The following is a 25,741-nucleotide window of genomic DNA, read 5'->3' as shown; positions in this document are numbered from 1 at the left end:
CCCCACAAGCCAGCCCTTCTTCGATCCCCCACAGCACCTTCCAAACCTCCCTTGGCCCCGCGAGCCCCCAGCCTGGGATGCTGACCGTCTCACTCTCACGGGATGACCTCACCTCCTACTTCGCAGAGAAAATAGAGGCAATCAGGAAAGGACGCCCTCGCCTTCCTGCCACCCCACCTACGACCTTTGCCCACTTACACTGCCCTTCCTGCTGCGTGCAAGGGGTCCTCCTCCCCCTGTCCGGGGCTAATCCCACCACCTGTGCCAAGATTCCACCCCACCCCCACCTCCCTAAGCCCTTGTCCCACCAAGGAGCACACCCCCCTCTGCTATCCGTGTCGTTTCCCCAGCCGTGGGCACCTTCCCTCAGCCCAAATGCTTGATCACATCCCCTTTTCTGAAAAAAGAAGAAAGTCCTAGCCTTTTGTCCTTGCCTTGAGTGGCAACTTACTTCCCTGAGACCTTCCTGGCTGAGGACACTGCAAGCAGGCACGCATCTACTACGTCTTCTCTGTTTTCCACTCCTGGATGGTTTTTTTGTTTGTTTGTTTGTTTTGTTTGTTTTTTTAATATATGAAATTTACTGTCAAATTGGTTTCCATACAAACCCTGTGCATCCCAAAAGATGCCCTCTTCAATGCCCATCACCTACCCTCCCCTCCCTCCCACCCCCCATCAACCCTCAGTTTGTTCTCAGTTTTTAAGTCTCTTATGCTTTGGTTCTCTCCCACTCTAACCTTTTTTTTTTTTCTTCCCCTCCCCCATGGGTTTCTGTTAAGTTTCTCAGGATCCACGTAAGTCCACTCCTGGAGTTTTAAGGTGGAAACCCTTGAGGGGCTTTCTTTCTTTTAATAAAAGGGTATCGACTCACTACTGATTGGCAAAAGAGTCAAATCATGCAGGAACGTTTAAAAACGTTTAAAAAATGCAAAATCCCCCCTGCCACAGAGAGCTAGTTTCCGTGTGTGCCCGTGCGGCTCCCAGGCACCTGTCTACTCACAGACATGCACACGTGCCCAGCTCTGCACAGATAGGCTCGTCGTCAACATGCAGTCCTCCAGCCAGCTTTTCTCACAGCACAACAGACTCTGGGTGTCTTTCCACGTCCACAAATGTGGCTACCAGGATTCTGGTAAAAGAGAAACCCCTTCTTAGTTCCTCCTTCCTAGTATGGCGCCCTCCTGTACCCCCACCTCAGGGAGGGGCGCCCTCAGCTAACCCGTAAAGACTCTAGGTCAAGATCCGGTATTTCCCTTACCACAGGTGGCAAGGGTCAGATCAGCTCCAGCAGGATCTAGGGGAGGAAGAGAGAACCCTCAACACCCACCCACACTCCCCCCCACACACACAACCTGGCTGTTAGTGCTAGCAGCATCCAGAGGGAAACTCTACAAGAAAGTTCAGGAACACAACCCAGCTTCCCTTCTGACTCATGGAAAATGGGCCTGCAGCTTCTCCACGGCCCCACATGGCGGTGAGGACTCCAGCTATGGTATCTCACAAACCTGAGTTTGAATCTCCACCCCGCCCCAGGCCTCGAGCAAACAGCTACCATGGTTCGGAGCCTGTTTCCCCATCTGTAAAATGGGAATAATAACACCTGCCGCGCGGGGTGCAGACAGCGCAGGTGACTGGCTGGAATTGGTGCTTAGGCGAAGGGAGACAAATGGACGCAGAGAGTATTCCGCCCCCAGGGGGAGAGAGCCACAGAGGAGCCTACGGTTCGGAAACACGTGAGCCGGGCTGGACAATCCGGGGCCTCGGCAATGACGAGACTGGAGGCTAACATGTGTTGAGTGCTTGGGTGTTGATTAACTTCTTGAATTCTCACATCAACCGTATGCGGTAGCAATTAGGAAAAGAGAAATCACCCTGAGTCCTTCGAATAGAAAAATGTAATACAGAGAATTGGCTTTCTTAGGGCTGGAAGAGCAGAGAGGCCAAACATCAGAGGGCAGCAACAGGAAGAAGCTTCTACGCCGCCCCCAGCTACGGCTGGGCAGACAGAGAGAGCGGGTGTTACGGCTTTGGGATCATCCAGAAGCCAGAATCACAGCGGCCCTGTGCAGCAAGGGTAAACACCATGAAGGAGAAGGAGCCGCTTCCAGAGACCAGAGGCAGTGTGGGAGAGAAAGAACACTCTGGCCTCTCCAACCCTGCTCACCGAGCTTCTGTCAGTCCCTTCCCTTGGTTAAACCTTCCTGGAGGCTGGCAACCACAAGGGTCAGTCCCTCTTCGATGCCGAGCAGGGGGAAGGTACAGAGGGATTATCAAGGCCAACAGGCCCAGGCCAGCACAGGTGCTATTATCTCTGTTTACACGTGAAGAAAAGCAGCTCCGAAAAGTTAAGTAACATATCCAACTATCACACAGCTGGTAGGTAGAGACGTGGGGATTTGAATCCAGGCAGCCTGCCTCCAGAACCCACCATTTCACCGCAATGTTCCAGCACCTCCCCTAGGGCCTCTAGTCCAGCAGCTAGTGGCTTTCTCTCGCTTTTCTCAGTCTTCCCTCCCTCCTCTCTTTTTATTTCTCTTGGGCACAGGCAATGTTGCTGACGCATACAGAAGGTTCTGGGGTCAGACAGACTGAAACTACACTCCCAGCCCTGCCACTGATGAGCTGGGCAACGTTACTCAACCTATTCAGTCAGTGTTTCGTCATCTGGACAACGCATGTCATCATAAACGGTGGTCAAGCCGACACAGTGAGGTAGCTGAGGGTCTAGCCTCTTATCACATTTGTTCCCCAAAATGCTGACTCTCCCTCCCTCCCTCCTGTCTTTTCCCTTCTTCCCATCTGTCAGAGCTTTAGGTGGTCCTTGACAGGGTACCTGCTCATCTCAGCTGGTGGCTCTCAGGGCAAACGTTACAAGCCCCATTGGAGCTGAGCCTCCGGAGCAGCAACACCTCCCTCTGCAAGTCCCCTGCCGCCCTCCGGGCAGCTCTGCAGCTCTCGGAGCCTCAGTGTCCCCAGCTGGAAAGTGGGTTCAGGGAATAGTGCCCTGCCGTCTCCCAGCTTAGCTCATAGAAGAATCCGTCGGTCAGGCGGAGCGATTGGATCTGTCTGCGGCACAGGTCACTTACGGTGAAGACACATGGCCGGTCGGGCTGACCTCCCACCCCACGTGCTCCCTCAACCCTCCCCCACACCCAGGAGCTGGCTTCGGAAGTAACAAAGGGGATCCCCGTGCAGTCCTCGCCAAGTCTCCCTGTTAGCCAGCCTCTCTGCGATGGGGGGTGGATTTGGGAAGATTCTAGCTTGGGTCCTCTCTCTGCCCTCATGAGCCCTCTGGCCTTGGCAAGATCTATTATGCCGGGCCTCAGCCTCCCCCTCTGCCAACCGGAGGAAGAAGCACCTTGCAGTCTCCACGCAGGGGGGCTGCAGGGAACAGAAGGCATACTCTGCAGGGAGATTTGAAGAGAGCCTAGTGAAGGAAGAAAGCTGTTACCTCCCCCAGGACTGAGGCCCTGGTAAGAGCTGGAGGCAATGGAAGGGCCCGTCGCTAGGGCCTGCCACTGCAGGGACACAGAGCTGCAGCACCGAGGGGAGGGAGGAAATCCCCCAACCTCTCTCTTCTGGGCCTCTGATGTCCTGCTAGTATCTCAGACAAGCCCAGGAGTCCAGCCTCCCGGGCATGGAGAGCAGGGTCAAGAAGCTATCTGGAGGACACAGCTGTCACACCCAGCGGTGCCACTGTTGTCCTGGAAGCGGCAGCCGGCTGAGAAGAGCTGGGCTCGGCTCCTGCCGCTAGGAGGCGCTCCTCGAGCTCCAGGTCTCGGTTTCAGACTACTGACTGCAAGAACGCTTCCCCCCACCCCGGCTCCGTCCTGCCCCTCCTTCCTCCAGGCCAGTGCAGGAACTTGGTTTTCCCTTGTCTGCGTAGGGAGCAAATACTTCACAAAGATGACACCCTTCAGCGCCATGTCTCATCTCACAGGGCGCAGCAAAGCGTCAAAACCCCCCTATCTCCACCGAAGCTTTAAAACCCTCTGCCTGGCTTACCATCGAGCTACCGTGAAGCCTACCAGCCAGGCCTTCCATCTGTGACGTGCCCTTGGAGGCAAGGAACCAACGACGTGAATCACACTGAGCCCGCGCGGTGTGTCTGGTACATTTCACCCACAGGCAGTGTAGCTCTCACGGGGTCCGATGAGGAACACTCACTGGGCAGCCAGGCCAACCCCGGGAGGGCTGCCGAGCCCCTCTGGCCTCACTTTCCTCGTTGTGAAAACCGTAATGCGGCCCTTCTGCGGGTTGCCGCGGAGAGAGAAGGACAACCTGGCACAGAGAAGCCTTCCATAACCCCCTCTTCCCCACATCAACCCCGGAGTACAGATGTGACACATGAGGAAACAAAGATCATGGCCAGGAAGCGGTTTCTCACCGACCCACACCAGCAAGTTCTTCTCCGCCCAGGTCTGCCTTCACCCAGAGCCAGTGGGACGCCACCTCCCACCCCACAACACCCCTGCCAGGTGACCTATCCCCCATCAGGGCACCGTCACTATATTTTGAAGAAGCCAAAAATATATTTTCTTTCTACTCAGCTTGAGAATACATTCTGTGGCTTTATTTTTCTGGTAATTACAGTAGTTCCGCCTTATCCACCAGGGATACGTTCCAAGACTCCCGGTGGATGCCTGAAACCACAGAGAGTGCCAAACCCCACAGACACTGTTTTGTGCCGTGGGCGCCTCCCCACGATAAGGTTAACTTCTGCATTAGGCGCAGTAAGAGACGCACAGCAAGGACTAACAATAAAATAGAGCGGCTACAACAATATACTGTAATAAAAGCTATATGACTCTCTCAAAATATCTTAGGGCACTACGCTCACCCTTCTGGTGAGGATGTGAGATGATAACGTGCCCATGTGATGAGAGGAAGTGACGTCAGGGCAGGCTGCCGTGGACCTTCTGATGCTCCCTCGGAAGGAGGGTCATCTGTTTCCGAGCCACCGTTGACCACAGGTAACTGACAGGGCAGAAAGCAAAACTGTGCATAAGAGGGTTTGCTGTATTTCTTTGTTGTCATGAACACAGGGGAACAGGGGTGCACAGCCGGGGTCTCCGGCCTCCACGGGTGGAGATGGGGGTTGCGGGCGGGAAGAGCTCACTGGGGCAAGTCCCAGAGTGGAGCATCCGCACGAGGAGACAGTGGTGCTGACGGCACCTCTGGATTTTTCTCTTATTGAAAGAAACCGCCAGCCCTGGGGATTTGAGTCAGGACCCTGGGAACCTCAGCCCTGTTGCTGACCCCGCTGGTAACCCAGAGCAGGGCACTCCTCCGGGGCTAGAAAATGGGTCCTTTCCCTCTCCTGGGAAGCAATGGGGTGAGGTCAAGTTATTCAAAAAGCTTGGATCCAGGAAGTCGATGTTGTTTAGAAACGGACTTCGGAGTTTCGGCTTTGAGTCCTGATGTGAATTCTGACCTCGGGCATATTACTTTATCCTTCTGAGCCTTGGTCTCCTCATCTGTGACGTAGGGGTACTAATGCATACCTCTGGGTGTCATTAGGGGGGTGCACTGAGGTCACGTCAGAGGGGCCTTTGCACAGTCCTGGAAGTGCTCAGCAAACAGGAGGTGCATTTAGGGGAGAGAGGGTATCAGAGCGAAAGCCACCCATCCTCTCCTGCCCATTCGGGCCAGGGGTGCCGAGAGCAGCCTATGGGGGTTCTTTAGGCCGAGACAAGGCTCCTGCCTACCGGCCTCAGGCCTCCCGCCCCGCTCAGCCAAGGTTTCCTGTTGTCCTCTTTTACTCTTTTTAAAGAAAAGAAAAGAGGCATCCTTCCCCTGGAGACCTTTGTCCTAAAACTAGCTGGGGAATGCTAGAGACATTCACTCCATGCTGAGAGTGTTGAGCCACTTTCTGGGCTTAAAAAAATATATTATTGTTTACCTAATGGTTCCTCTGTGAGAAACGGGTGTCTGTTCCTTTAAACAGAGCACAGCTCGGCAGACAGAGCGGCTCCGCTCGGTGGCAGCCAGTGGGGGGGGGGGGGGCGGGGGGGGGGGGGAAGGAGGGCATCCTGTTGTTGAGTAGAAAGACAGAGACAGACAGACAGACAGGCAGGAAAAGGTCAGCACAGACCTAAGCAGGGGAACCCAGGTCTTTTTTTTTTTTTTTCCTACAGAGAATTTTCTTTTTGAAAAAGAAAATATTCACTTTCTTGTTTCTTTGCCTATATTTTACCAGTCTAACCCAAGATACTGCTGGCTTACTTAAGACGGGGGAACTTTCTCCGAGTAGAGTGGCATGTCAAGATAAAGAAGGTCGCGCCAGTCTCCGGTTCTCACACTTTATGCAGAAGATGGCGTGTTTTGAAATTTCCCTGGGGTTCGGGACTCGGGGTTGGGAGTGAGGAAAAACACATCTCGTTTGCTGAACGGCCACGCTCACTGCACACAGCCCTGCCTGCCAGGGAGATGAGGCACCTCCATTTCACAGTTGCGGGAAGCACGGCTCGGGCTGATTAAGGGCGTGCCCAAGGCCAGAGACAAACACGGGTGGTAAACTGAGGTTTCTCCCCGCGTCCTCAGGCTCCTCTTTCCAGCGTACCACACTGCCTTTCTTGTAAACACGCAGCGGATCTGAGGGTGGGACAGAGGGAAGACGAGAGACAGACGGGGTGGGCTTCTGGCTGCCTGGTTTACCAGCCTCTACTTTGAGCACCTCTAGCAAACCCCTGGTTCTTAGAGTTCTCCAGCACCAAGGAACGAGCCCGGCGTCCTCATCTCCCAAGGGCGTGTCCGATTCAACCACTAGCAGTCAGCAATGTTACAGAGCATTTACAAAATGTAAGAAGTAGTTTATCAGTTGTCCAATCAGACCGTGTGGATCTGCTCCTTACAATTAGAAGGTGGCCCATAAGATCCTGTGGCTCTGGGGTGCCTGGGTGGCTCAGTCGATTGAGCGTCCGACTTTGGCTCAGGTCATGATCTCACGGTCTGTGAGTTCGAGCCCCGCATCGGGCTCTGTACTGACAGCTCGGAGCCTGGGGTCTGCTTCGGATTCTGTGTCTCCCTGTCTCTCTGCCCCTCCCCGCCCTCATGCTCTGTCTCTCTCTTTGTCAAAAACAAACATTAAAAAAAATTTTTTTTAATCCTGCGGATCTGATCCCTGTCTGCTCTTCTAGTCCCTTCTCCTCACCCTCATCCTTGCTTTCTGTGTGTGGTCAGTTCCTCTAACACAGTGCCTCTCTAAGGTGAGCTGCGGCACCGGCCATCGCCTGGGAGCTGGATGGAAATTCGGGAGCTCAGACCCATCCCAGAACTCCCGAGTCAGAATCTGCCTTTTGATAATATCCCCAGGTGCACCCCAAAGTGTGAGATGCACCACTATCCCACACCCAGTTTTTCCACCTCAGGACCTTTGCACGTGCTGCCCCCTCCATCTAGACAACCCTCTTTTCTCTTGGCCTGGCTTGGCCCCACTCATCCTGGACTCATATGCCACTTCCTCAGAAAAGCCTCCCTCCATCTTCCCTTCACTTAAGTCATTCTCCCTTAACCGTCCAATTCTTTTCATTCAGGCACTTTTTGCAGTGTGTAATTACAGACAGAGTCATTGCATGCCCGTCTCCGTGAAGGCTGAGGCGATGTCTCACTGCCTGCGCAGGAACGCGGTAGGCTCTGCACAAACACGTGTTGAATGAATAAACATGGGGCTGTTTCTGGTTCTGGTTGGAGAGACGCCCACAGACAGAACCCGCTGGGGGCATCGGTCTCTCTAGGCATTTCCATTCCATTCCAGCAAATATTTGCTGAGTGCTATTATGTGTCCAGAGCTAGGGTCACATGTGTAAGGAAACTACATGTGACAAAGTGCCTCCCAGAATTTTGGCACAGCAGTTCTGTTTTCTTGTTCAGGGCACAGGGTCAGGGGCTGAATAAAACAAAGCCAAGAAGGCTTCGTTCCTGGTGGTAACGACAAGGAACCTCAGAAGAAGGGATAGGAAATTAATATTTCCTAGCCCCAAGGGACATTAAGGAGGACACTCGTTGGGATGAGCACTGGGTGTTATATGTAGGGGATGAATCACCGGAATCTACTCCTGAAATCATTACTGCACTATCTGCTAACTCACTTGGATGTAAATTTTAAAAAATAAATAATAAAATCAATCAATAAATTAAAAAAAAATATATATATATATATATGTATATTTCCTAGCCCCCACTTCTGGGCCAGACACCTACATAGCTTGCAAGTATCAAAGATTTCAAATACAGGAGAATAACATACGAATTGCTTGATTAAGACCCATGACTTTTGTCTTATTTTGTTTGTAAGTAAAATTAATCACACGGTTAAAAAACTAAATAGTAAAGGGGCGCCTGGGTGGCTCAGTCAGTTAAGAGTCTGACTCTCGGTTTTGGCTCAGGTCATGATCTCACCGTTTTGTGAGTTCAAGCTCTGCATCAGGCTTTCCACAGACCCTGCGGAGACTGCTTGAGATTCTCTCTCTCTCTCTCTCTCCCTCTTTCTGCCCCTCCCCTGCTCACACTGTCTCTGTCTCTTGCAAAAGAAATAAATAAAACTTAAAAAATATTAAATAGTAAAGAAAGGCCTCATTCCTCCCCACCCTTACTTCCAGTCTCCAAAAATAACTATTTTTTAACTCTTTCACCTGGTGGTTCTGGTAGTTAACTCGAAATCTCTAAATATGCTTACTTAATTATTTCTTCATTTGCCAATTTTGTATATTTGCTATTGATTCCTTGCTATGATATCAAGATGTGATTTTAGCTGCTTTCTACCTTCTTTCTTTATTCTCCTCAAATATTTACATCACTGTTGATTAATTATATTTGTAACTCCAAGTAATATCTATACATTATATTCATCTTTCAACTATTGTTAGTATTTAACTTTCAACTTTATAAAAATATTAGGGCCTCTATCTTTTTCTAGCTCTCCTCCCCACACCCATCTCCTAACTTCTGACATACGTACCTTTACATTGTCCATTGATAACATTTACATTCTGTTGTTTGGCAAATATAATTAAATCTTCAATTCTTTACCTATAGAAATATTCTCAAATATGAAAATGAGCAGTATTTACATTATTATTATAAATAATATTCCTAAGTAATATATCATGATTATGCTTTCTTTATTCTTAGCTTTATGTTTTCCCTTGAGTTTCTAATTGCCTTTTTTCTTACTTTATTTATCTTTATAATCACCTTTTTTTTTTCTTTTCAAATTCTCCATCAGGCAAAGTATTCAGTTAGCAACACTGCCCAACATCCTTACCCCAACTTCCACGCCATCTTCCTGCATGTTTCCTGTCTAGTCCTTCTGAAAATTCTCACAAAGTGCTCTCCTGGGTTATTCTACAATATTCCAAAGCTTATGACTTCCTCTTTCTCAATTCACTCCCTCAATTTCACTGGAGCACATTCTCAAGTAACTTCTTAAGAAAGAATTTGTAAGAGATACCTTCTCCAAATCCTTGTATCTTTTGAAAACATCTTTCACTTATTCAATAACTTTTCTGAATTACTTTTGAAAATTACTTTTCCTCATACCGCTGAAGTCATTTGCTTCATTACATATTCCAGGACCCAGCATCACTGATGAAAAATCTGATTCTGATTCCTGTGTAGACGACATGTTTTCTTTCTTTCCTTTTTTATTCCTTCCTTTAGGATCTTCTCATTTCCCTTTGTGCTCTGAAAGTTCACACTAATTTCCCTTTTTGACCTGTTTTTTCACTCACCTTTCAATTTATAAACTCATGTCCATCAGCTCTGGAAATTTTTAAACATTCCATTTACAAATTCTTCCCTTCTATTTTCTTTATTCTCTTTCTGGAATTCCTGTAAGTTGAATATTGTCTCTCCTGGATTCAACCTCTGCCTTTTATCTTTCATAGTTTCTACCTCTGTCAATTTGTACCTCTGAGCTATCTCATTGTCCTTATCAAACAAGCCACCCATTGAATTTTTTCATATTACTGGTATTTTTCATCTCGAAGAACTAGATCTTATTCTGTAATTGTTAGGTTTGGGGGCATGCTTAGCTATCATGGCATAGTATCTTCTCAAATCTCTGAGAATATTAATTAGAAATATTAATTAGAAAATTAATTAATTAATTACAATTAGAATATTAATTGTAATTCTTCTCTGCTCTCTAAATTGTATCTTCCAAAGTGTCTTTCTTAGTCTTTCTCTCCACCTTTTGTGTGTCTCTCTCTCTATCTCTTCCCCCACTTCTCATTACAGATGTTTCTCAAATATTAGATGATTCGTAATTATCTGTTCACATTTTAAAACAAGGCAAAAGTAACATAAATATATTTTTCCTAATTTATTCCATATATTTAATATATCAATATTTCGGTGAGATTTTCCACACATAGTGCTTTATATACACACACATATGTACACACACACACACACACATACACTCATATATATAGACTAAAAGGTAGTTTGACAAGACAATTTGTAGGAAGACAAACAAGGAGGAAATATTCATGCTTCCCCATATTATAAATTTACAGTAATTAAGTCAGTGTGGCATTGGTGCAGACACTGGCAAACAGACAAATAGAACAGAATGGAGAGCCCAGAAACAGACCGGCAAATAAATAGAAACTAACCACATGCAATGGTGACATTATAGATCAATGGGGAAAAGATGTGTTGTTCAATAATTGGTGCTGGGCCAACTAGCTACTCATATGGAAAAATTAAAATGAGATCTCTGGCCCACTCTACAAATAGAAATAAATTCCAGATGGATTAAAGACTACACTTTTTTGTTTTAAGTGCTTTGCATTTTTTAAAGAAAATAGAGGACTTGATCTTTAGTATACTGGCATACAGAAAGAGCCTTAAAACAGAAAGAACAAAAAATTCCAAAAGGAAAAAAATGAGTACATGTGGTTGAAGTAAAATTTAAAAGTTCTATATAATAAGTGACCCCATAAACAAAGTTAAAAGGCAAATCACAGAATAGATGCTCGATTCATATGACTGATAATGGATTGATACCCAGAATATATCATGGTACCTATAAACCACTAAGAAATAAGCAAGAAAAAGAGTAAAGTTAAAAGGGGAAGGCAAAGAATGTAAGTCATTATCACCAAAAATAAACAAATTATGGTATATATTTAACGTGGGAGAGCATACAGCAGTTACCTGGAGGGATGAGAGTCACAGGAGAAAAGGAGAGAAATTCACGTGTCATTCTAATCCAGAAACCAGCCTGTGCTCTTCCTACACCCACCTGAGCTTCTAAAATAGTTAAATCTTCATCTCCATCAGATCTTTGGTTGCAGGTAACAAAACTTGACTCTGATTAGATAAAAGAAAATAGAATGTTTTGGAAGGATCCTGGCATAGCCCAGAGACTCAAGGAAGAGCATAGAGAGAGGCAGGAACATGGCCTCTCTGGGTCCTCAGTCTATGGAGCACATAGACCATTCCTTTCGAGCAAAGTCTCTCGGCCTCAGCACTACTGACATTTTGGGCTAGATAATTCCTTGTTGTGAAGGTTGTCCTGTGCACTGTAGGGCGTTTAGCAGAATCCCTAACCGCTACCCACTAGATGCTAGCAGCAGCCCTCCAGGTGTGAAAATCAAAAATGTCTTTGGACATTGCCACATGTCCCCTGGCAGGGCAAAATTACCTCTGGTTGAGAACTTCTGACTAAGGTCCCCTGAGCAGCAGCAACACCTGGGAACTTGTTAGCAATACAAATTCTCAGACCTCCTGAATCAGATACTCTGAAGGTGGGCCCAGCAACCCGTTTTACGAAGCTTTCTGGGTGACTCTGGTGCTTACTCAAGCTCCAGAATCACTGAGCAAGGCTTGGTCCTGGAATGACCCAGCTGCAACTTCTCTCCATCCACATGTGTAACCTTTCAAGATTCAAATGCTTGGAAGCATGTATCTCCTTAGTCTAGATTAAATTGCAGGCCCCTCTACCTATCAAAAGAACACGAGCATTCTTCACAGAGTTAGAACAAACAATCCTAAAATTTGTATGGAACCAGAAAAGACCCCGAATAGCCAAAGCAATCTTGAAAAAGAAAACCAAAGCAGGAGGCATCACAATCCCAGACTTCAAGCTGTATTACAAAGGTGTAATCATCAAGACAGTATGGTACCGGCATAAAAACAGACACTCAGACCAATGGAACAGAATAGAGAATCCAGAAATGGACCCACAAACGTATGGCAAACTAATCTTTGACAAAACAGGAAAGAATATCCAATGGAATAAAGATAGTCTCTTCAGCAAGTGGTGCTGGGAAAAGTGGACAGCGACATGCAGAAGAATGAACCTGGACCACTTTCTTACACCATACACAAAAATAAACTCAAAATGGGTGAAAGACCTCAATGTAAGACAGGAAACCATCAAAATCATCGAGGAGAAAGCAGGCAAAAACCTCTTTGACCTTGGCCACAGCAACTTCTTACTCAACACGTCTCTGGAGGCAAGGGAAACAAAAGCAAAAATGAACTACTGGGACCTCATCAAAATAAAAAGCTTCTGCACAGCGAAGGAGAGAATCAGCAAAACTAAAAGGCAACCAACAGAATGGGAGAAGATATTTGCAAATGACATATCAGATAAAGGGTTAGTATCCAGAATCTATAAAGAACTTATCAAACTCAACACCCAAAAAAACAAATAATCCAGTGAAGAAATGGGCAAAAGACATGAATAGACACTTCTCCAAAGAAGACATCCAGATGGCCAACCGACACATGAAAAATGCTCCACATCACTCATCATCAGGGAAATACAGAATGGCTAACATTAAAAAATCAGACAACAGGGGCACCTGGGTGGCTCAGTCGGTTAAGCAGCCGACTTCGGCTCAGGTCACGATCTCGCGGTCCGTGAGTTCAAGCCCCGCGTCGGGCTCTGTGCCGACAGCTCAGAGCCTGGAGCCTGTTTCAGATTCTGTGTCTCCCTCTCTCTGACCCTCCCCCGTTCATGCTCTGTCTCTCTCTGTCTCAAAAATAAATAAACGTTAAAAAAAATTTAAAAAAAAATCAGACAACAACAGATGTTGGCAAGGATACAGAGAAAGAGGATCTTTTTTGCATTGTTGGTGGGAATGCAAGCTGGTGCAGACACTCTGGAAAACAGTATGGAGCTTCCTCAAAAAATTAAAAATAGAACTATCTTATGACCCAGCAATTGCCATACTAGGCATTTATACATGGGATACAGGTGTGCTGTTTCGAAAGGGCACATGCACCCCCATGTTTATAGCGGCACTATCAACAATAGCCAAAGTATGGAAAGAGCCCAAATGTCCATCGGTGGATGAATGGATAAAGAAGATGTGGTGTATATATACATTGGAGTATTACGTGGCAATCAAAAAGAATGAAATCTTGCCATTTGCAACTACGTGGATGGAACTGGAGGGTATTATGCTAAGTGAAATTAGTCAGAGAAAGACAAATATCATATGACTTCACTCAGACGAGGGCTTTAAGAGACAAAACAAGTGAACATAAGGGAAGGGAAACAAAACTAATATAAAAACAAGGAGGGGGACAAAGCATAAGAGACTCATAAATATGGAGAACAAACTGAGGGTTACAGGAGGGGTTGTGGGAAGGGGGATGGGCTAAATGGGTAAGGAGCACTAAGGAAATCATTGTTGCACTATATGCTAACTAACTTGGATGTAAATTAAAAAAATAAAATGAAAAAAAATTAATAAATAAATTGCAGGCCCCTCTCAGGCCTGAGAAGCAGCTCTGCATGAAATGACATTAATAGAGAAGGAGGCAGTTCCCCAAAAGGAGGGGTGGAGGCTACTGTTTGCAGAAGATGGAGGGAAGAGAGTCCAGCTGATCTTCTACCTGAGCGCTGAGTCCTTCCTACCACTGATGGTGCCGATGAGCTCCAGGCTGGCCTCTGATGGTCCCAGGAGACCATGAGGAGCCACTGTGAACTACAAGTTCCTTGCCAGCTGCATTACCTTGGGCTCTCTGAACCCATCTCCTAATCAGAAAATAGGTAGGACTTTTGTGAGCATCAAATAAAAGAACATGAAGGTGCAATACAAATATTCACTGAAATGGGAAAGGCACGGGTTCGCAGCAGCGAACAGGGTGAGTAGCCTGGGAAGGAAGTGCAAAGTCCTTTTTTTCAGCATTTTGATAATAAGCAAGTGGCCTTTTCATCTCTGGTTAAAACATCAGCACCATGGGGGGCACCTGGGTGGCTCAGTAGGTTCAGCTTCCAACTTCGGCTCAGGTCATGATCTCACGGTTCACGGGTTCCAGCCTGCATGGGGCTGCGTGCTGACAGCTCAGAGCCTGGAGCCTGCTTCGGATTCTGTGTTTCCCTCTCTCTCTGCCCTTCCCCCGCTCACGCTCTGTCTCTCCCTCTCTCTCAAAAATACACATTAAAAAATACTAAAAAGAAGTGTTTTTAAAAAAACAGCACCATAAATCGTCACGTTTCAGCAGCTGTGTGGTACCTGATGCTTCCACGATATCAGATTTTGTAGAGTACTTTCTCGTGCATCAGCTCATTGGACTTGATCCTCACAGCGTTCCCGGGAGACCAGGAGAACCAGCATTCTAATACAGCATTATAGGTGAGAACGTTGAGGGTGAAAATGACCAAAACTTGACCAAGATCACAGAGCTGATAAGCTCCAGGACCAAGCTCTCATAGAGTTGGACCAAATGCAAACCTTACTGCCCTGTACTGTAATGCCCAGGAAGGACACCCCACTGTGGTGAAACACACAATTTAGGGGACTTTCGCGACGCAGAAACCCACGCATGCGCAAAGGTTACTAACAACAGGTAAATATACTCACAGTCTGCCTCCTATGCTTGGAGGAAGTAATCCAAAGGTGGCTAGCTGGGGACCCACTGCTCAATTAGCATGCCAGTGAATTTTGTTTGGCAGCTCAGGGTTTTCAAAAGTGCTGCATCAACCACCATTCAAACACACCTAAACACAGCTGGGGCCGCCCCATGTAATCTCTCCATCTCTTTAGCTACTGACACTTAACGTGAGACGCCAGGCCCTGGAAAGGAGCATCTAACTGTCTGAACCTAAGAAGGGCCCCTGTGCCCTGGCTGCCATGGACAGGGAGGAGTTCCACAATGGGAAGCAAGATACTCCACCCTGGGGTCACACTGGACAATTTCATGCTACACAAAGGTGAGCTGAAAAGGATGGGGGTGGGGGTCAAAATCCAGCCCACCTCTGCTCCCCAAGTCCCATGGTCCTGGCCCAGGGCTTGTTAGGTGGAGCTTGGACTGTAGCTCAGTCTCCGGTTGACCTATCAGCTGAGCAGTCTTGTGCAGTGTACAACCTGCACAAGCATACAGGGCAGCCCTGCTTCGCCGTAAAGCTCAGATTTGGCAACACTAGGCCCCATGCCCACATTGCAACAGCTGGAGGGAACCAATTCATTGCTGCCCACCTTGGACAGGGCACACATTCTCCCTATCACCACAAATCCCCACCCAGTCTGCTTTGCCTGTTTATGTCACCTGCCTGGCCCCTAAGGCATTTGAGTTTATGACCTCTGTCTCAAACAATAAATTTTTTTACATTGGTTTATCCAGGTAATTGGTTTCATGGTCTATTTCTGAATGGCATTTTTTCTTTCCCACCCAACCCCCTTTCCCAGCACTCCTGGTTAATCTATTTATTTTTACTTTACCTCCTTCTAAAAATATATACAATACAACAAGATTAAAAAAAAAAAAAAGTCAGCCTCCTGGTAATCTCTGGAATGTGGGGAAAGCACTCTTACCACAAAGTTATATTAAGAAGCTTAATTATCAGAAAATGACTATATAGTAAATATATCAAACACTAAGTATGTGCACTGTATATATGCACTGAGATTCCTGGGCAGCCACAGTCTATAAACCCATTCGCCTCACCCACAACCTCAACCGACTCTTTATCCCTTCCCTTTGACCAGCATGGGAGACTTTGAGGTGCACTTGCTTCTGTACAGCCTCCCGCCTTGCCAGGACCCACTATTTATGCTGAGTTTGCAGAGCAGTCAGGAGAACGTTCTCAGCTCCTCTCAAGGCTATGATCATTTCTCCTTTCTGTTGGCACTGACTCACTCCCTGTTTGTTAGGCATTTATTGGTTCATGAAGCCCTGGGGCTCTAGGTTGCTATTGTGGGTTGTCTCAGTCAGCTACTGCTATGTAACAACCACAAATATAACAGTGGCATGTAACACTAAGTGTTTCTCACCCAAGCGCCTGAGAGTCAGTTGGGGTGACTCTGCTTTGAGCTACACGTCTGCAGGTCACCTGAGGCAACACTGTTCCATGTGCCGCTCACTCTCCTGAGCCCGTGTCATGTTTTTCTCATGGCATGGGCACAAGTGCAAGACAGCAACCTCAACAGCACAAGCACATTTCAAGCCCCCGCTCGTGTCACATCCATTAATATCTCATTTGCCAAAACAAGTAAAATAACTAAGCCCAAAGTCAAAGCCAAGTATACTTACCTTGGACAAAAAGAGGAAAGAATGAATATTTACAGAAAACGCCCACCCTCTGCCCTTTTGGTCACAAATATCCTTTCCCGCATGCAAAATACACTTCTCTGAGTCCTAAGACATTCCAAACACCGCATCCAATCCTGACGCTGAGCTGGAAACTCATGACCTACATCAGATCTCATTGAAGCTCCTCTTGATCCAGGGACCTAAAAATCAGAAAGACAAGTTGCTTTCCCCAGACACGCCCAACATGCAATGGGGGAACGAAGACAGAATCACTGCAAAAACATTCCCCTCCGAAGTGGGAGTAATCCGGAAGTGGAGAATATTTCTTGGTTTGGACCCTGTTCTACATTCTCAGACCTGCTCCCTAGTCCTTTCTTCTCTGGGGCTCCATGCTGTGCCCTCTAGAGGCCCTTCCTCCCTTTTTCTCAGCCTTGGGCACTTCTGAAGTGTCCCCTGGGGAGTATGTCCTTCTTAGCAGAGAGCAGCACTGCCGAAGAAAGGTGGGGACCCGGACATTTGTTTACATCTCCAACAGCCTCATTTTCTTCTAGATCTGGCAGTTTGGGCAACAAGGTCTCTCAAAAAAAATAAACCAATAAAACTTTGTAAGTTTTCTGTGAATTGTATTCGTTTCAGCTTTAGCACCAAAAGCTATATCCACAAATCTTTTGGAGATTTCTCTCTTTCTTTCCTTCTCTATCTCTATTTCTATCCCTCCTCAAACCTTCAATTTTTCAGAGCCTTTTTGCCCAGTTGAGAGGATACACTAGACACTCTGTTTGCTCAGAAGACCGTCGGCTTAGTGGGAGACACAGAGGAGAAGATGGAAAGCAGTCTCCAAGTGTGTGCAAACTCAGATGAGTGCTTAAGCTCGGTGTGAAAATCTCTACAGTAATTATTGTTTCTGTACCTTCCCTCCTCCTTCTAGAAGGGACTATTAGATCATGCCAACTCATGCCTGGCCCCATGTAAATGGGCTTTCCTGGTATACATTTTTCATTCACTTCAATGGCTCCCATTGTCCCACCCTCCCACCCACTGACCTCTCTTATTTGTCTCCTCATGATATATTTCACATATTTGTGCAACGTAATGAATGTAAGCTCTACGAAGGCAAAAACATTTGTCAGATGTGTTCCCTCTGTTTCCAGTGTCTGGAAAATATGTTGCATGGGATGCATCCTTAATAAATAGAATGATAAATGCTTGGACAGATGGATGGATGGATGGATGGATGGATGGATAATGAATAAATGAATGAATGTATGAGCAAAATCCTGAATCTTTCACCTGAAAATAACCTCATACCTGGGCCCTACTCTGGCTCCAGTCCTGCTGAAAGACTAAACATTATCTCATCCTCCTGGTTCCGACTTGGCGTTCTCTCCTTTATGATCCTGCCCAACATCGCATGGCTTCTTCAGATTTCCTTGGTTAACAGCTCTCGTCACAAACCCTCCCAGATGCCCACCCCGAAGCTGTCTCAACATCCCCTGGATTCCCATGCACTGGAAGGCAGAACAAATAGAAGAGGATGATTAAAACTCAGACAGAAAAGCCAGAATCAGAGCCAGAATCAAAAAACCTATATTAAGGAAAACTAGTGCAATTGAGCAAAGAGCTGTCGTGAGTTTCCTGGTGGCCAGAGCATAAAGGAAAAGATGATGAAGTGAGCCTTTAAAAGATACATGCTAGTCTGTCAGGCAAGACGACCTTTTTTCCCCAGAGACCATCAAGTACAGTGAGTGGGGCAAAATTCAGATGGAGAAAATTTCCTACAGTGAAGACGGCTTCCCACCTGCCTGGGAACTCAGTAGTAAACTTGGGACTTATAAAGAAGGCCTGTCAGAGCTCATGTGAGCTTCAAGAAAGGGTATCACATCCTAAGAGTGGCATCCTGCTTCCTGGGAAAGAGAGGAAGCCGGTGGGGGGGACGAACGAAGGAGTTTAAAGCACCTTCCAAGAGAGAGAAACTCAGGATTTACCTTACTGTATTTTATTTTGTTTTTCATGCTGCAAAAAGCTGAAGAGGGTCGTTAATTAATTCGCTCCATTGACTAGAGAACAAGTAGGAAGAAGTACTATGTCACTGGCTCCTTGGCTCGCTCATTTGCCGGTTCACTGTTTGCGCTCTTCTGATTCTGGGGGGCGTCATGTGGTCTCATAAGGGCTGATGTGCAGGTTTGCTTTTTGAGGCTGTTGGGGAGCTTAGGTCCCCGGAGCTCCCACCGGAGGCTTGGGAGAGGGTCACACACTCACTCCAGGCCCTGGGCTTCATGAGCAGCAGGCTGTAGGGTCCCTGCTGGTCTGGAGGAACAGGGTGTGTGCTAGAGAGGGGGAGTTACTACGTGCCTAACAGAAATATTAAAGAGACCAGCTTCTTTTGTCGAAATTCCCTTTTTACCTCGTGGAGCGGGATCTGATCACTGGGACAATCAGTGACCAAACTCATCGCTTATACGTGGCTTCTATAAAACAGGGTCAACCCCTCCAGTCCAGTAGTTTACATTATTACATTTTATTCTAGAAGCCAGGTTTCCAAGCTCCGGGGGCTGCCTCGTCAGGGGAGGACAGGGAGACACAGACATAGTATTTATAGCATACCCCTGGTTAGGAATTCCAGGAGAGTAAGCTGACCTCTTAGTTCAGAGGACCTTGAACTTGACACTGCTCTCCTCAGTTTGGCTCTGTTAGGCCTGAGGCAGAGAAGGGTAGAGAGAAGAGTTTACTGGATCCTGAAGGTGGAGTCATAAAAGCACCTGGGAGCGGATGCCACCAATACAAGGGGCAGTTTTGTCCCCTCGGCCTCTGTCCTGCTTGGTTCATGGCTGAGTGCCGAAGCCAAAATCTGGTCAAAGTCTTTCCCGGATTCCCAGCTGGGTCTTCCCTGTCCTGGGTTACTGGCAAATTCTCTACTTACTAAATGTGCTTTGTGATCTCAGTTAGTGGGAGGCAAAAAACCCACGGCTAAACAGGGAAGCAACTGAAAACCCAAAATGCCAGCATGTCTAGTCTGGGACACACGGGAACGCACCATCCATTCATGAACCTCTCCATTCACAAATACCTACTGCCCATCCACTTCACGCAGCTGTGATGCAAGGGCTTTCATTCGAGGCTGGAAAGGGGAGGTCAGACTGGTTTGGACGGGGGAAAGCGCCTGCAGTCCTCGAGGCCACTGTTGGGTGCAGCCTGGAGGCAGCGTCTCTACGGGGACCCCCCTCTCCAGCGGGGTATCCCAAAGAGGGGCGTGAAGAATGAGGTGGAGCCAGGGGGTTAGCAAAGCAATTACAAAATGAAATCAAGACCACTCTCAGCACTGGCCCCTGAGGACGGATGAGGACTGGAATCCAGCACAGCAACCCTCGTCCGAATCCTGCCTCAGAGACCATCCCCGCAGGACAGACGACTCTGCGGAAGTCAGGGCGGCCTCCCCGCTGTGGGGCAGTCAGCTCTGGAGAGCAAGGAAATCATCAAAGGCTCCAGCAGCAGGAACACTCCAGCCATTAGACAGAGGAAGACAGATTTCCTCTAAAATGTCCCTTTAAAGGCGGCTCATTTACCCTCGTGGGCCCCAGGAAAGCCCGAGATAGGTGCCATCCAGGAAACTCGGAGCCTTTAAGATCAGCACGGTTTAATGCAGCATAAGAGCCTTAGGTCAGACCAAGAAACGACTTCCTGACTGTAAGGGCTTATTGGCCCATGAAAAGAGGACTCCCAGCGAGACTGTGAAATCACCTTCTCTCAAAAGTGTTGAGATTCTTGTTTCTTTGGGCGGCGAATTGAGGGCCAGCCCAGGGGCAGCAAGGAGAGACTTGAGGGAGTCTCAGACCTCTTCTTCTCACTGAGGAGACACTGCCCAGTCGAAGCACCGAGCCTCCCCACCTCTCTGGTTGGAGAGTTGGTCTGGAAAGCAGGTGAAAACAGCAAATATTACATTCAGCCTAAATTGCTCTTTTTTTTTTCTCATTTGCTTCCCCATATTTGTTTTTTTTTTAATTGAGGTATAATTGACATATAAGATTATACGAGTTTCATGTGTGCAGCATAATGATTTGATATTTAATATATATTGCAAAATGATCTCCCTAATAAGCCTACTGAACATCTGTCTTCATACCTAGTTACAAAGTATGGATTTTCTATTTAAGATCTACTCTCTGGGCAATTTTCAAATGTGCAGTATAGCGTTATTAACTTCAGTCACCATGCTGTGCTTAAATTGCTCTTACGTACTTGAGGGCAACCGGTATAGGATGAAAATTTTCACGTTTTACTTTTTTATTGTATTTACCGAATAGCAGGCTCCAGATTCGAAACACTGAAGAAGAGATATTCTCAGCCTGGAAGCCGTTTCACTATTTTAAATATGTGGGGGTTTCTCCAGCTTTGCAACAGCTGGAGGATGTAAAATAAAATCTCTCCAGTTTCTCTCCAGCCCCTGGGCAACGCAAACGTATCAAATGGTAAACCAGGATGGCAGGCGGTGGGCGGTGGGAGGTAGGGAGGGGGCGTGGCAGGCCTGAGTGGGGCCGAGAGTACACTTCCTTCACGCTGTAGAACATTTTCTAAAATATCAGATGTAAACCCTTGGAGGCCCTGGAGACCTGTAGATTCTATATCAGCAGAACATCTGAGAGCTTTGGAAATGCTCCCGAAATTCGAACACAAGCTTCCTGGGTGACATGGTCAGACTCAAACAGGCTGTGCCTTCCGGCAGCTGGACGCTGACATTCTCTGGTAGAAGAGGGAGGAAGGGCAGGAGGGTGGGGTAGGAGGGGCCCTTTCATCTGAGCTCTTTTGGATTCGAGTGATCCTTCTTCAGGATAATTCTTACTGGGTTTGCAAGCACAGATGCCGTAGCAGGGCAGATGCCACAGCCGCTCTGGTTAAACGAATTCATGTATTGAATGACTACTGGGCACTTACAATGCTGCAGGAAGTGAGCTCTGGGGTTGGTGCTGGGCTTCTGACAATGGAAGCAAGGGGCCCTGATCTTGCCTGACCTTCCCTCCCTGCTATGTCTCTCCATCCTCGGTGCTTTAGAGAGCACAGAACTATTCACTCATTCTTTCACCCTTTCGCTCATTCAGTCGACCCTCCAATGCATTCAGTAAATACTCGTTGCACTCCTCCTGAGAGCTAAAAATACGGGAGCAGCAATACAGGAGACACCCAATGCCACACTTCCGTGGATCTAGTGACAGGAGACCCCTAAAAAACCCATAGATAGATAAAATTTTATATTTATTTAGAAAGATTATAAATTATATTTTATATACAAATCGTATGTATATCTATAGCATATATAAGTTACACACACACACACACACACATACACACAAAATGTCAAATAGTCTTAAGGTCTACACAGCGAACCAACCAGGCCCAGGTAATAGACTGACTGGCGTGGGGCCCCCACATTAGTTCAAGTGGGCAGGAAAGGCCTCTCTGTGACACCTAAGCTGAAATCTGCACACCAAGGAACCAGCCAGCCACCTGAAGCTCAGAGGGAGGGATGTTCCAGGCAAAGGGCCTAGCAGGTGCCAGAGCTGTGGGCAGGAAGGAGCTTCGCACGTTCAAAAAATAGGAAGGATGGTGTGGCTGGGGCAGGAGGAAAGACAGGCTAGAAAGAACCATACAGATCCAGCTAACCCAGAATTAGTCCAGGGGAAGAAATGCAGTCATCAGTGTGTGCAAAGCCATAGTCACAAGAAGTGCTAGGACCGTGAGGTCTGCAGGGCTTGGAGAGATCTTCAGGAGGAGGGTAATCTGGGCGGGGTGGTGAGCACAGGCCACCCTGAGAAAGCAAAGCTTGGGATGCAATGTGAACAACGAGCTGGGGGTAACCAGGCAATGGACGGGAGCGAAGAATAGTGTTCCAGGCAGAAGGAACAGCATGTGCCAAGGTCCTGGGGAAGCAAGGGTATGGTGGGTGTGAGTGACCAAAAGGAAGCCAGAGTGGCTGCCCAAGGGTAGGGGCATGACAGGAGAACAGAGACATAGGCAGGCGCCTGTCCACTGAGGGCCTCACACAAAGACATAAAGTTTGGGTCTTGAGAATGGTAGGGAGCCTTTACACAGGGACACTTGAAACATAATCTTGTCATTCTCTCAAATATATTAATTTATCCAACGAACATTTACTGGGCACCTGCATGTACAAAACATCGTTCCAGGCGCGGTGAGGATGGGGAAGATGCCCTGAACACTAGGTCTCTTAGAGGACAGTGGAGCAGGCAGGTGTGTTAGCAAGAGCTGATTGTAGAAGAAAGAGCCCTAACTTGGGTGTTGTTGGCAAGGGCTCAGCTCCCAGCTCTGTCCCTCACTGAATCTCCCAGAGTTCCTTAAGGATGGCGACTAGGTTGAATCATCTTGGGTCCCCAGCACCTGGCATACAGGAGGATCGACAAACCTAGAAAGACCACCTCATTTTGGATAATATCAATAAGGCCTTCCATTGGGTTAGTGCTGCATCATCCTTAAAGACCTTTGGGGGTGCCTGGGTGGCTCTGTCGGATAGGCATCGACTTCGGCTCAGGTCATGATCTCACAGCTCATGGGTTCAAGCCCCTCATCAGGCTCTGACAGCTCAGAGCCTGGAGCCTGCTTCAGATTCTGTCACCCTCTCTCTCTGCCCCTCTCCCACTCGTGCTCTGTCTTTGTCTCTCAAAAATAAACAAATGTTAAAAAAAATTGTTTTTGTTATTTTATTTTCATACCATTCCTGTGAGATGGATTCAGGATCAGCTACATAATTTCTGGAGCCCAGTACAAAATGCAAATGTGGGGCTCTCTGGGCAAAAATCTGTAAGGATTTCAAGATAGTGACTGCAGAGCATTAAACCAGGGACGGGATCGTTGTAAGCACCGGGTCCTGGGGGGACTGCACATCCACGAAGCCAGCCCTGGGCAAACTCGATGTTACTCATTTTACAGGCGAGGAGACTGAGGCACAAGGTAAGGGGGGACTGCCAGTGCCACTCAGCTAGCAACGAAAGGGCAAGCCGCAAAATAAACCCAGGTCAGAGGCAAGGCCGGCCTGGTTTCCGCTCCGAGGGGTTGAGGTGTTCCTAGAAGAGCCATTCTAAGCATCTATTTTAAAATCAGTATAGACAAAGAAGCGGAACGTGCAAACGTGCAGGACACTGCCCGGCGGGAAACCTCTCAATGGGCCCCGTTGCTCTCAGAACAGAGTCCAAAGGCTTGGACTGAGGTACGGAGTCCTTTCGTGGTCTGAGCCCTGATTAAAATTCTCCAGCTGCACCACCCACCTCTGCCCCCTCCCTTAAAATGTGCTTTCCAACCACACACACCCACACACCTTCTTGCAATTTCCCAGCTGGGCCTGACTCCCTCGGGCCTCCGAGCCTTTTCTTACATGATTCCCTCTGCTCGAAATTCTTTGTTACAAAGGGCGACTTCAAGTTAGCCAGCTGAGGAATGGGGGGGAGCAGCATGAGGAAAGGCATCTGAGGCAGAGGAAAAAATCACAACTAGTGTGTCTGCGTGCTTAGAATTGCCACCCATCCATCTATTCATCCGTCTTTCCTTCCGTCTATCCACCGTCCATTCATCGATCCTTCCATCTGTCTACCCCTGCATACACGCACCCATCCCTCCATCCTCCCGTCTTTCCATCCTTCCTTCCACCCATCCATTTACCCATTCATCCAGCAACGACTCACTGAGCCACTGAGCCCCGTGTGCTATGCGCCAGGTATTATGTTAGACACTGGGGATCCAGAGATGAATGAGCCACACTATCTGCCTCCAAAGAGCTCATCGTCCAGTGGCTAGACAACAAGTGTTACCCATCGCCCAAATCCCCAATTTCATAACCTGTGAGAATCCAGACCCCCTCCCCACAATTCATGCAAATTCTTGCTTCCTCCTGACCCTGTCTGCATTCCTGCCAATAAGGCCAATATGGCCTTGAGCCAGTTGGGAGGAGGCCCCAGGCTCCTCAACCATGCTCCACAAGAAAGACAATTCTAGTGGTTTTATAGATTTGATGACTTTATTGTAGACCTGAGGAGTTCCGGTGAAGGATTATGTCCCACACTCTACAGTCATCTTGCCAGTTTCCCCCAATAACCCTCCACTTTCCAAAATCCCAAGCTATGAGCATGGGACCCTCCCCAGCGCACAGGCCCCTGGGAGTGTCCTCTAGTTCTCTGAGATACCCAGGACAGTTGGCTGTCCCCAGCATCTGGTGACTATCACGTGCTCCAACTTGGCACACACATAAATAGACCACTAGGATACAGGCAGTGGCAAGCACCACAACAGGGTGAGTTCAGGATGCCCATGCAAGGTAGCACAGAAGAGGGCTAGGTTCTGGGAGGGACCCCCGGGTAAAAAGGGAGATGGGAAGAAGCTATTTCGAGCGGAACAAATGACAAGGACAGAGAAGCCAGAGAGGCATGGTGCTTCGGGGGGTGCACAAAAATGGGCCAGCAGGGCTGGAGAATGAAGTCCGCAGGGGCGGCGAGAGAAACACCAGAGAGGTGGACGAGGCAAGGCCAGAAAGCTCGGGTGGCCATGCTAAGGACTGTGGACGTTAAGCTATGACTGCAGAGCTGCTGATGCTGAGAGACCTTAAACTTAGACGTGACACGATGAGAGAGTCTGGCAAGAGTGGAGGGGTTGGGTATGGGGCCGCTCAACTGTGGGAGGCTCAGGCTCGGGGCCAAACCCCCTGCAAGGCAGCCATTCCTTCCCCTCCCTGGGAGTAGGGACCGCATGGGGTCAATCCTAGGGACACAGTGTTGTGATAAAGACAGGCAGGCAGAGCCCCAGGCCGGCCTTCCTTTTTTCAGGGAGGCTTCGTGTCCACTCTCTTCTCCAACAACTCCTTGGAGATTCGTTATCAGACCAAAAACAGAGTCTGCAAGATCCTTGGACGGCCAGGACCCGGCAGAAGGATTCAAAGTACTTTTCAAACGTCTTCGGGTCAGCAAAACCTCAAACACACTTTTTCCAGAGTTCTTTCCTACACTCCACACCCCCACTGCCATTGCACTGCTACTTAATTGGAAAAGCCACACGGAGCTCAAAGGGAAGGGAATCAGCCTGGTCCCAGTTCATTCACATCTGAATCCTCAAACAGGCTGTTTTGCAAGAGACAGAGGACTTTCCAAGACACCTCTGCAGGCTCCCTTGGACACAGTCTTGTTTTGAATCAGGAAATTGTATTTTGCCAGAACTTTATGTTCAAGTTCAATATTAATCTCAGAACCCA

At 47.8% G+C, this 25,741-nt stretch overlaps 1 long non-coding RNA gene across 1 annotated transcript; it reads left to right on the top strand.

Annotated features, from left to right (window-relative positions):
- The first annotated feature begins 4,401 nt into the window (after positions 1-4,401).
- On the top strand, positions 4,402-6,949 carry LOC122233588. Its single transcript, XR_006211220.1, has 3 exons — positions 4,402-4,478; positions 4,827-4,973; positions 6,200-6,949. It is a non-coding gene; the product is annotated as an uncharacterized LOC122233588 (long non-coding RNA).
- The last annotated feature ends 18,792 nt before the right edge of the window (positions 6,950-25,741 follow it).

The sequence above is a fragment of the Panthera tigris genome, chromosome E1 (genome assembly GCF_018350195.1).
Source record: "Panthera tigris isolate Pti1 chromosome E1, P.tigris_Pti1_mat1.1, whole genome shotgun sequence".
NCBI classification, from domain to species: Eukaryota; Metazoa; Chordata; class Mammalia; order Carnivora; family Felidae; genus Panthera; species Panthera tigris.
Note: the sequence above shows the minus strand (reverse complement) of the source record. Positions and strands in the feature narration are given on the sequence as shown.